The sequence below is a fragment of the Labrus mixtus genome, chromosome 12 (assembly GCF_963584025.1).
Source record: "Labrus mixtus chromosome 12, fLabMix1.1, whole genome shotgun sequence".
Lineage (NCBI taxonomy): Eukaryota > Metazoa > Chordata > Actinopteri > Labriformes > Labridae > Labrus > Labrus mixtus.
The window spans coordinates 18,148,707-18,160,731 of NC_083623.1; the positions used below are offsets into that span (position 1 = coordinate 18,148,707).

Below are 12,025 nucleotides of genomic sequence, written 5' to 3' on the forward strand. Positions count from 1 at the left end.
TCTCCTGAGAGGTAGAATAAATGAACAACAAACCAGGTACAAATGAACAAGATCAGATATGTAGGATTTGGGGGATATTAATAGTTCAAACACACGAGTAGAACTCAGATTATTAAGAATAAAAGTGAGAACAGATCCAGTACTTCAATTTTCAAGTGTGTATATCCTGATCACTGGCCACAAACAAATCCTGATTAGAACATTATAATCCTTCAAATGTTTCGGACAAAAACTTGATCCAAATGATAGAAAACTGCTATGTTTTAAACTAAAACAATGAGCATGTATAATCAACAACACAAAATGTTTTATTGGGATCCACTGTACTAGTGTTTGGGTGACAACATTCAAGGGGAGACAGTAAAACCTTTAGCCAACTTTTTGTTGGCTAAACTTCAAGACCCCTCTACAAACAAATAAACTGCAGCACAGCACAGAGTTTAAATTTCGTACATTTTTACACCTAACTTTAACATTTGACAAACCGAATTGAGAAGAAGTCCATGGTTACATTTGCCTCTTCTCAGAGGCTTTTATTACTTGACTGTCACCTATTGATGTGCATACTTGTATATTCCTTTGGAATATATCCAGTTGTCAAACATTAAGCAGTGCAGACATTCTCTCAGCAGATATAGGATTTTTTAATAGACAGCGATTTTAAACAAAGTCTAGACAAGATTATGGGCTAGCCTTCGACTAATGCGCAGAAACATTCATGTTTTTTAAAAAAGGAAAACAAATCAATCTGTGTGGTTATAAAAATCTTTTACAAGGCTCTGTATTGCAATCGTTTGATAATGCAGTTACTGGCACAACAGCAGCACTTTAAAGTTGTGAGAAAATTTGCTTTTTAGATTAATTTTGGATTCAGGAAGAACAAGTTGCACACACAGATATGGAGTGAGACACACCATAGTGTTAAAACACTGAGTTACACATTATTTGGACTCAATATTTATTTATCACACTGTAAATAATTTCTATATTTAACAATGTAATTGCACATTGATTATTTTTCTCATAGCATGCAGGCCTATACCTAACATAAATTGAGTAACTTCTGGATAATGCTTAAACACACAGGATGAGTGTATCTGACAGTCACAAAGCATCTGAGGTTAGACATTTCCATTACTTAGAATCTAGCAGAGAGCCTGAATTTGCACCGTACTTTCACACACAAAAAAAAAACTAGTCAGGCTTGGTTCATGTGCCACACCTGCACGTGCAGCATCACACAAGATATCCAGCTCAGGGAGGGAAGGGGGTCTTTTCAGGAAACTGTTATATTGTTGATAACACCACCCAAATATAGGCTCTCTTGACGTCAGCTGCAAATGTGTCAGGCAAAACTGAGAACATGACAGCCTATGTATAGTCTGGGAGCTCAGACGGTATTAAGTCATTATGGGAATACTGTGAGATGTGATAAGGAGTTTTTTTAGTCTTTAGGGTTACAATAATAATCACAGAGGGCACACGCTCTAATGTAAAGAAAATCCCATGTAACAAAAACAATATCCTTCCCAATAGGAGATTTTGCAATGTACTGTAGATAATGCTGCAAAGGTGTCATGAAGGTGTGATCATTTTCAATGACATATGAGTATATAATATATATATATCTAATATAATATATATATATATTCAACAAGTTTTATTGGTGAAAAGTATATTGCAGTTTAGGCTACATGAGTGGGTGTGTACTTGCCTGCATGTACAAGGACCTTGCAGTAGATGCAGATATTTACTATCTAACATTAAAGTACATGCAGAAACAATCCATTTTCCTCCCAGCAATAATCAAAGTGGAAGTTGATCAACAGGAAGAAAACGTGGTAGATAGAGAATGGTTGATACAGAAGCAGTGAGAAATAGTTACAGAGTGTTCGAGATGCTGGAAGAGAGAAAGAGATTAAAGGCAAGAGACAGATAAGAGAGAGGCTAGAGAAAATAAAAGCACAGAATGCAAATGAAGATATAAGGCCAGAGAGAGGAGGCAAAGGGGGGGGGGGGGGGAGAGAGAGCGAGAGAGAAAGAGAGAGATGGAAAAGAGAGCTGAGAGGCTGAAATAAGAAGTGTAGAGATAAAACAGAACAGTTGTGGGCAGGGAGAGATGGACTAGGTAGACAGCTGTTTGTGACATGGTGGAGCGGAGGGGGGGCAGCAGGGTGGATGTCTGCTTTTGATGTTGGGATCACAGATCAGAAACAACATCAAAAGCAGACATTACAGAAAACTACAAGCAGCGTGGGCACCCGGCATGACAAATGCAGACGAAGAGAGGCTTTTCAGATGTCAGGAGCATGTTCTTAGAAAAAATACAGAGAATCAAAATGGCTCGATGATTACTCAGGAGCGCCTGAGAGCTAATCCCACCCCAGTGTGCAGATTCATTAAGATATAATGACTCTTGATTAGGGATGTCATTATTCTTCAAATCAACTATTGGATTTCGACTTCAGATTGTATGATCATGATTAAACTTGATTTGTTTTGTAATTTACACTGAAGAGCATATCTATTCACCTTCGTTTGCACAGTTAATTTATATTATGGATATGACAATGTATTATTTTGTTCATCTTCAGGGACACAGTGCATTAAATAATAAAATAATACTGTTAATAATCCAAAATATGCCTGATGTAATAGAGATGTGAAATCAATACATATATAATCTTCTAGCTTCTCAATCAAATCAAGCACAGCAGGCATTGGCAAAGCAAAGCATGTTTCAGAGAAATATATTAGTGTATATATAAGTGAAGAATATGGTATAAGACAAAGAAACAGTTGTAACTTCTTTAGGTAGAAGTCTTTATGGTTTGTCTGAAACAACACAGATGCTCATGCTCTGCTGAAATAAAACAAGAGCACATAAATAAGCCTATGTAAAATCCATATCGTAAGTATTTTGTGGCTTGCGGCAGTGCGCTGTAAGCCTCGAGGCTTTTTAGAAATCGAAGTACTCGATTGATTCAAGGAATCGTTTCCGCCCTTGGACAAACCAACTAATCACAGATTGCAGATCTGCATGTTAACAGCATATAAGAGGATTGTTTATCTTAATGTGTCGAGATACAAGCTCAGCAGTGTGTCTTTTTCAGAATAAGGGCAAAAACAAAAATGTTTCTGCATGCAAACGAATTTGTTACAATAATACAGTTACATTTCTTTAACCTCGAGGTGAAAGTAACATTTACACACCCATGACTAAAGGAAGCAGGAGGATTTCCCACATCTGTTGATCTTGTTAAAATTTTGTCTCTGTCATCCCTGCAGTGACCAGGATATCTTCTTAAGTACAGCCTCGAGCTCTTGGTAAATTATGCTGCATCATCTTTCAAATCATACTGAGAATCACAGATCCTGCTTTAGATTTTGATTATCAAAATGGCAACGCTCAATCTAAATACTGTGAAATCCTAGAAGTTACTAAGAAAACATATCACTACATCAATTCTGCAGAATGTTGAAGTGTCACAAGGGTAGAGGCCAGGGTCAATGCACCCGGTTATATATGAAAAAGGATCGAACACCATCAAACCCAGCCCTCCTCCATCTGTGACATCCTACCAGGGGACCACAACACAGACACACACATCCTGTCAGGGGAATGAAAACACAGATGCACACTTCCTGTGGAGATTAAGAACTGAAACCAGGCAGAGCGCCAAAAACACAACCCACAGAGAGAAGGCGAGTGTAGATGTGCTGCACCCTGCGTAGATTAGCAAATAACACTAAATCAATTCTGAGAGAAATGATTAACTATGAATATTTAGGAATTTAGTAGAATTAGGAATATTGTTTTTATTGGACTCCTGAGTCTGTCGATGAAGATGATAATATTCATAATCTTAATCAGATTCTAAATGATTCAGATAGAACACTCACATGGCTAATTTGGACTAATTGGGTTGTGCTGTCCTGTGGTAGCCTAGATCTTTCCACTCTCAACAGTATGCATTAGATAACATTTTTCGAAACGAAATCTGTCCAATAGGAGCAATGCATGCAGAGGTTCTGTAAGGCCATGGCAGCGCCCACACCGGGCGTGTGCTCCTGGACGTGTGAGTGTGCACGTGAGGAGCCGAGGGAAGCTGAAGGAAGCGAGTGAGGTCCGAGCCCCCTGTCCAACCCCTGACAATGAGATAATTACGATAGATAGGAGCCTCGTGAGGCACACTGTTCCCAGCCTCCTCATCTAAAATGGCAGCTAGGGTAACACCCAGCGGTCCCACACCTCATAAACTAAAATTAGGCTACTGCTACATCAGTCAGCCAGTGGTGGAAGGGTTGACTGGGGACACGCTGAAATGGACGAGGGTGAACAACACACATGCAGTGAGACATATCTGACGAGGCGGGCACATGAACCAAAGCTCTCCTTAACTTAATACCTGTTGGGGATTAAAAGGGCTCAAACATTACAAACAACATGTTTTGCAACTCTGCCCAACAGAGTGAAACTCTGAAAACTGAGAGAGAAAACAGGCTTGTAAGTCAGACTCACTTTCATGCCTCATTTGATCTAACAGAACAAATCATCACCTGATGTTTTTGTGTTACCATCATCATGCATTCATTTGAGATTTCACCTTATCTAACCCGTCTGAGCAATTGTTTTGGACCATACTGCGCGAAAGACATTCAGCTAATAGACATGAGGATCTTAAAATGCCTATAAATGAACTACATTTCTGAAATATCATAGAATAATCTACAATCACAAGTTCTAAAGATCTTAATATTCCAATTAATTAGATGACTCCCGACTCAGACTCTGAGAAACCTAAACTGAGTTTCATGGACTACAGAAAGAAAATTGCCCCCCTAAGCCTCTTTCTTAAATACCTGTATCTTTTTATTTTGCTTTTAAATTGTCAGTTTTGTGAAAATAATTCAAATTTTTAAGGCTTAAATTACCTTTTATTTCTCTGCTCTCTGTTTTTTATTTGATTTAGTAACTGACTTTATGGCATTGATGAGTGTTCAACTCCATAATCTCTCCAGTATAAATAAAGGTTAATGATTGAATCAACATTGCCATTACAATAAAACTCACCATTATACATAAACCACTTAATGATAAATCAAGACCTTATCATGACTATTACTCATCACTTTTCTCATACTTTGGATGTTTCCTTGACTGGGATGATAGCCAGAACAAACTGCAGTATGAATATGCAGTACTGTAAATACATCATACATTCACCAGTAAATAAGGCGAAGTGAACCCTGATACATAACAAATAGACGAGCAGTGATCAATCAAACTGATGAGCCCCCCCCCCCTTCCCTCCATTTATGCCCTTACTTCAACTATTAAAATAATTCAAATTCCAGTTCAACATAATTTACCTCTAATGTTTTCTTAGTCTCAGAGCAGAGGCAAGAAAAACAGGTTCATTTGCTCAGTGTTGTACCTTCTCTTGAACAGCTGGTCAGAGTTAAAGCTCATGATAAATGTTTCACATACAATGGTCTTCATCATGCACCCTGACAGTGATTGCCAAGGTGCTCTGGGTTTGACCATGTATGGCTTGGCTGAAAAATCCCAGTAAAAGTGTCAGTCTTTGATCTAGGTTGCTCCAAAAATGTCTTGATAATCTTTATGATCTGAGAATATAAACTGTATGACCTTGCTTAACAAGAGTTGTAAAGTGTATTTCCCCCCTCTTACAGAGTTAACTAGTCGCTTAGGTGCATATTGAGTCTGTATCGCCATCTATCACTTCAGATTATTTGCTTTGTATTGGTCATTTTGCAAACTCAGAACCCATCAATTTGGTCTGCTGATGCCTCAGGGTGCGTGCTAAACACCAACTTTTTAGAGCTTCAGGAGCCAGTAGGTAGTGAGAAAGGACTTCCAGCCATGACCTCCTTTTCCATGTGTTGCCTTGTTTTACAGCCTGACTAGCAATTTGAGAAGCAAGAATGGAGGTGGATTATTACAGTTTATGCCCACAGAAATATTGGTGGATGATACTACTAGAAGTACTAATGAAAATCAAATCACTCCTGATTCTAAATTCTGGTCCAATGCCTACAGAGATTATTTGTGAGTCATTATAAAAACAGCAACTTTGTCTGGTTGAGACTGGTACTTTAAAATCCTACCTTATACTAAACTCAAGTTAAACAAGCTAATACGAATAAACCTCACTGATTCTTTTAAACAAGTTATCAACAAGAATTCAGAAAAATTTAGCATCTCACACTGCAGGATATTATCAGGATTTACCATGTGTGCAACAGTGAGCACTTGCTACCTAACATGATCTCGCTTGATTTACTGTGGTTTATTTAGTTTGATGTTACAGAGGAGTAAATGTAAAGAAATGCAGTCAACATTCACTTTTTTTTGAGAAACTAATCACGATTTCTGAAAGTATAAATATCAATCATCATTAGCATGCTAGCTTTCATTAGCCTAAGCTCTAGGCGTTTTGAAACACTATTGGCAGCTGAGTTACCCTGCAGACTTCCAACTTATTTGCGTCTGTGGTGCTGCTCTGTAATACTTTTGAAATCATTCAGATCTTCAATCCTAGATATCAAACATGCTTGAGAGTATTAGGGCCTTTGCACAGAAAGATTAACGGTGAAAGTCAGTAGCAATATTCCGAGTAAAACTTCTGTTTTATATTGAAAAGTAGAGTATATCAAAACCTTGAAATGAAGTCTAAATGAAATAGTAACATTCCGTGATTACTATATTCACATGCTGGTCACGTCTCCATCTAAAATACTATTCTGTTTAAATGTTCTTCTACAAGCTGACTGACGTTGCTCCTACATGCATGATAAAAAGCGTACACAATTCAAACAGAACTTCCTTATTGTCTATTTGATTTGTTCTATAAAAAAGAAAACAATATCAACAACACAAATTGTCTGATTTGATTTTTTTTCATTTGCCTCAGATTCAAGCAATTTAAAGAAGCGTCAACAGGATGAGGGGTTGTTAAAATTATTACAATTGTATTATCATAATTGTAAACTGAGCCACTGCTCCAAACTAAACCTGTTATGATAGTTTTGAGCAACAAAAAAAACAAAAGCAGGAGCAATATTTGTACAAGCGGGTGTGATACATTCTAGCATGGTCTTTACGCTCCAAACTTGCTTGGACTACATACTATTATGTTTTACTGCACATGAATGCAGTACAATCACATTACTGTCTCAAGGCTGCATCCGGGTGTCTAATCTACCCTGTAAACATGACTGTCATTAAGTCTTATCTGTTTGTCGAGGATATTTGTCTTGTCTTCCGGCCGCAGGGGCATGAAAGTGAGGACACGCCATATACTGCTCCTGTGTTTTTACAAACAAAAGGCAGAAAACTACTGAGCAATGATAAAAACATGGAACTAGATAAGCCTTAAATGTTTTCTTAGTGGAGCATTTTGAGACCTAAAGCTGCAACAAAAAATACCAAAACATTTTTCTTGTGTAACACAAAACGTCCATCTTCAACCATATGCAACCTGTCAACCATCTTTACTGTTTTTTATGCAGCTCCTTCAAGTAAACCATCAATCCTTTTTGTCTCACCACTAGGGACAGACCAGTCTTTGAAAGTTGAGGTACAGCATCTGCAGTATTGCGGTCACTGGACTTCTTCGAGATGAAGACCAGTCATTGTTCGTTCTAACCCTCACCTATGGTCCTGAGATAAGGATAGTGACCAAAAGAAAAAGATCACGCTTACAAGCGGCGGAAATGAGTTTCCTCGGGAGGATGGCTGGGCTCAACCTTTGAGATATGGTGAAGAGCACAGACATTTGGGGGGGTAGCTTGGATTAGAGCTGCTACTGCTTTTGCATGTAAACAAGCCAGTGGTGGTTGGGGAAAATGTATAATATAAAATCTTTAAAATGCAAAGTAAGGTAGCATTGTTTTCTACAATGTAAAATTTGATATTTCTGCTGCATTACACCATGTTTGAATTAAATTGATCCAATGTATGAGAAGCTCAAAAGCAGTTTTGAGGACAATTTGGAATGACAGACAAATTAAATAGAGTTAAAAAGAGCGAGGTTTTGATGGGCATGTACAATTGTAGAAATATCTTCAGATATCTATTTTGTTGCATTGGTGTCACACATTTTATTATATTATTTTATATTATATTATAATGTCATAGCAGCCACACAAAAAAGTGTGCAAATTATTTATAAGTGTAACCACAGAGTCACTTGTTGTTAGTTTCCTCTACAAGTTGAACACTTTGCCTACATTATTTATCTTCAAAGGACATCCCTTATCTACACTACACCTTAACACATCTGCCCCCTGCCTGCTGCATTACACTGAAATACCAAAGACAAGTCTCATTTTAAAGTCTTAGCAACATGTCATATTAGTTTTTCTACTTGCACCAATCCGGGGGGGGGGGGGGGGGGGGGGGGTTGAGGAGGAAATGAGGAGAAGCCTAGAGGCCAGAGGGAAGCAAATCCTGCAGAAAAAAACAGTGAAGAGCTTCATGATAAGGTAAGCAACAGCGGTTATGTTGTACTGTACACTGTTTAACATCACAATTTTACAATTGTACGTTGACATTTTGAACGTAAATATGACGTAGAAGTCTGAGCTCATAGTTTGTGCTGGGTTGTTGTATTAAACGGTATTATGCTATTACTGGGAAATCCAGATAAAAATGTGTAATCAACCCATCATGATTATGCCAAAAATTAAGACTCAAAATGTGCTGTTCTGTCCAATTGATACACACAATAAAAACTGAATTAAAGCTTCATGATAGTAGTTATTTTACAGTGATTTTTGATTGCATTATATTGAATCATGTTTAAGATATTATCTCATGTTTCCAGCATACCCATAAAGAGGATGAGCAAGGATGAAAAAAAACACCTCAAGTCACCTGCCTTAGTTACATAGCCATTGCTATGGCCTCTGGCATGATAACGTCCAACCAGGATCCACACACACACAAAAAACGACAAGCACGCGCACAATATCCTGGAAGGAAACTTCAACAGGTTGCCTTTAGGCGACATTGATTTCAAGACTGTAGACAGACTACAGCTTTCTGGCTCTGGCTGTTAAAATTGCATTACCATGAATTGGATTAAACTCTGCCCTATCAGATAGAATCCAGTTAGCAGAAGGCTTCCTGCTCGCCCATAGTTTGCACACGTCAGTCACACAACACTCAGGCTGTGAGTCACAGACAAATATCATAAAATTGCTACTGTTTGCACTGAATTAAAGCAATCTTTAATTCAATAAGAGTCTCAGTGTTATACAACACCTTAGAGACCTCTGTTCTTGTAGCAAACAGCACATATGGCAGTGAAATCAATGCTACTATAACCTGCATCTGTTTTCATTTTTCATTGAGTCATTAAACAGCAGGGTGCTGTAAGCGGGGAAAGACATCGCTGAGTAAACATGTACTTAGCTGAACAAGGATGGAGATCCTGCAAGTATATAGCTGTGTGTGAACTGTGGGAGACCTCTGATTTCACTGTCTTTAGCATGCCTTGACTCAACTGACATAATGCAGCATGCCACCTTGTGTTGACCCAAGTATGTTTAAGTTTGTTATTGTTTCAGGCCACTCGGCCTCTGGTTCCTTCATGAGTAAACCTGATGGAGTTGGCGGAATAAAATTTCTGGGCCAGGTCACTATCTGTAAGGAATAGGGACTGTGGAATCCAAACAATGTGTTAGTAACGACCTGAAATACTAAGTTAAAACTTGATCAAGTCCCGCACTAACAGGAGTGTATGCAATGAATAATCATATGATTGTCCATAAGTGGATTGGCCAAATGTATAAATGTATAATTATTGGCAATCACTGTCCTTGATGAGACCGATGCCTGTGTAATCCGTTCACCACGGACACCACCATGTCTTCAAACTTCAGGAGTTTCATAGAAGGGTATCATGAGGTGCAGTCAGGGAGCAGTGGGGAGAGAACACACCCCTGGGGGGTGCCAGTGCTGGTTGTCCAGGTGTCAAGGTGAGCTGGGTCAGTTTGTAGTGGAGAATATCAAGGAGGATGGTGTTGAACGCTGAGCTGAAGTCTATTAACAGAATCCGTGAATAGGTCCCCAGGGAGCTGAGGTGACTCAGGATGTAGTGCATTCATCCACCGACTTGTTTGCCGGGTAGGCAAACTGCAGGGGTTCCAGCAGGGGTCCTGTGATGTCCCTTAGGTTGTTCCACAGCAGTCTCTTGAAGGACTTCATGAACACAGACACAGGGGCAGGGGGAGCAGGTATAGCAAAGTCAGAGTGTCTGGGTGGTGTTGATGGGGTGGTTGTGAAAACCTGAAGTAGAAGCTGTTCGGGTCTTCGGCCAGTCCATTCTTACCTTCAGGGTGGGGGAGGGTCTCCTGTAGTTGGTGATGTCCTGATGTCATGCCTCTCCAAACTGAGGAGGTGTTAGCTGAGAAGCTGTGTTTTAGCTTCTCAGTGCAGCTCTTCGTAGCTACCCTGCTCTCCCTCACCAAACAACGTCAACACTGATGCCGTACTTACCCAACGGTAACTTTATCATGTTCTACATTGGATATTATCTCTACTCAATTTGTATCCTATATATCTGTATTTTCCTTTTACTACTCGATGAAAATTAGCCTTTCAACTCGGGTACATTTACATCTGTCTGAATGTTAATACATTTCCACAGTCCCTTCTCAAACAGCTGCTCTAATGAAGCTGGAAATAGTCATAACAATAGATTGTGTCAATGAATTTGGGTAGTTTCAGGTGCATATGTGTCAAATACTGACTCAAATCCCATATCGTTTATACCCTTAATTACTATATGTCGCTACACTAAGTATTATTTTGTCCTAAACACAAAATGTGCAACATAAAAACTATTTTTTTCGTCCAATTAAGAATTCTAATTGAACTCTCATATATTGTGTGTAATATTTATAGGTCGAGTAACTCTTAAGAAAAACTAAAAGTTTGCCTCTCTTGTCTTTAGTGGACAACAAAGTTTTATTTTGAAACATATATGCACTTTAAAAGTTTCTGATCCCACATTAATGGAGAATATGCTCCATTTGTGCAGAATTGTTGGGGTGATATAAAGTAATTGCTATTTATTTGACAAAAGAAAACAAACTTTCTACTGTCCTCTGGCTGACATAAGCCTTTCTTTGGTTACATGCACAAAAATCTGTATCAATGTTTGTTTCTATGAGATTGTTGTGGAGGAAGTAATATGCTGTTGAAGGGAAGAATGTCTTTTTCCAAGCCGAATGACCCTTTCGGTGCTTTTCTTTGCCTTTTATAGTTGAGGATCACCATCACACCCCTGGCCCTGGGTTACATAATTAACTTGAGCCTGGGATGTCTTTTAGTCCCACATACTGACAGTGGCCAACTGCGGTCCGACAAAACATATGCGCACACACAAGCACTAACAACACACAAGTATCACACAAAACATGTGCATGCATGTCAATAAGAACTAATTTTTCCAAAATTCAATTGCAGCAGTTAGGATCTCCCTCATGACAAAACACAAGTGCTTTGCTAGGTCAGTCTCCAGGGTTCATCCCTACTGAACAGCAGATGTGGATGTAAATGAGATCATAAAACCCACAACCATACTCAAGAGTTCTATATATAGTCATCCACTTCTAGCCTCTGCCAAATTCAGTTACACAAAGAATTTAACACATGGCCTAATGGACAGAGCATAGACCTAATAAATAAGGGCCTAAAGCCTCTGTAAAATGAAGTGTGTGTGTGTCTGTATATGTGTGTGCAGATTCAGAAGGATTAAAGCAAAGGAGGTAAGAGAGAGGGGTAAGGGCTATCCCCAGATTATCTACTATCTTAATCAGAGTTATTTAGAGCACTGCATGTTTGACTTTGTGTGTGTATGAATATTTGTTTATGTGTGACTGTTTAAAAAGGCACTTAGTCAGGGAGTTCCCTGAATGTAATGAGGTGGAGGGGCCAGGCTGACGCATTAGCACACTTAACTGAACCCTGTGACTGGGACACAGCTCTGTG

General features: G+C 38.9%; 1 protein-coding gene across 1 annotated transcript in view; it reads right to left on the minus strand.

The window, feature by feature from the left end:
* Nucleotides 1–12,025, minus strand: part of LOC132985197 (1-phosphatidylinositol 4,5-bisphosphate phosphodiesterase beta-4-like) — a 66,621-nt gene that overhangs the window by 33,249 nt on the left and 21,347 nt on the right. The gene's annotated exons all lie outside the window — the stretch shown is intronic.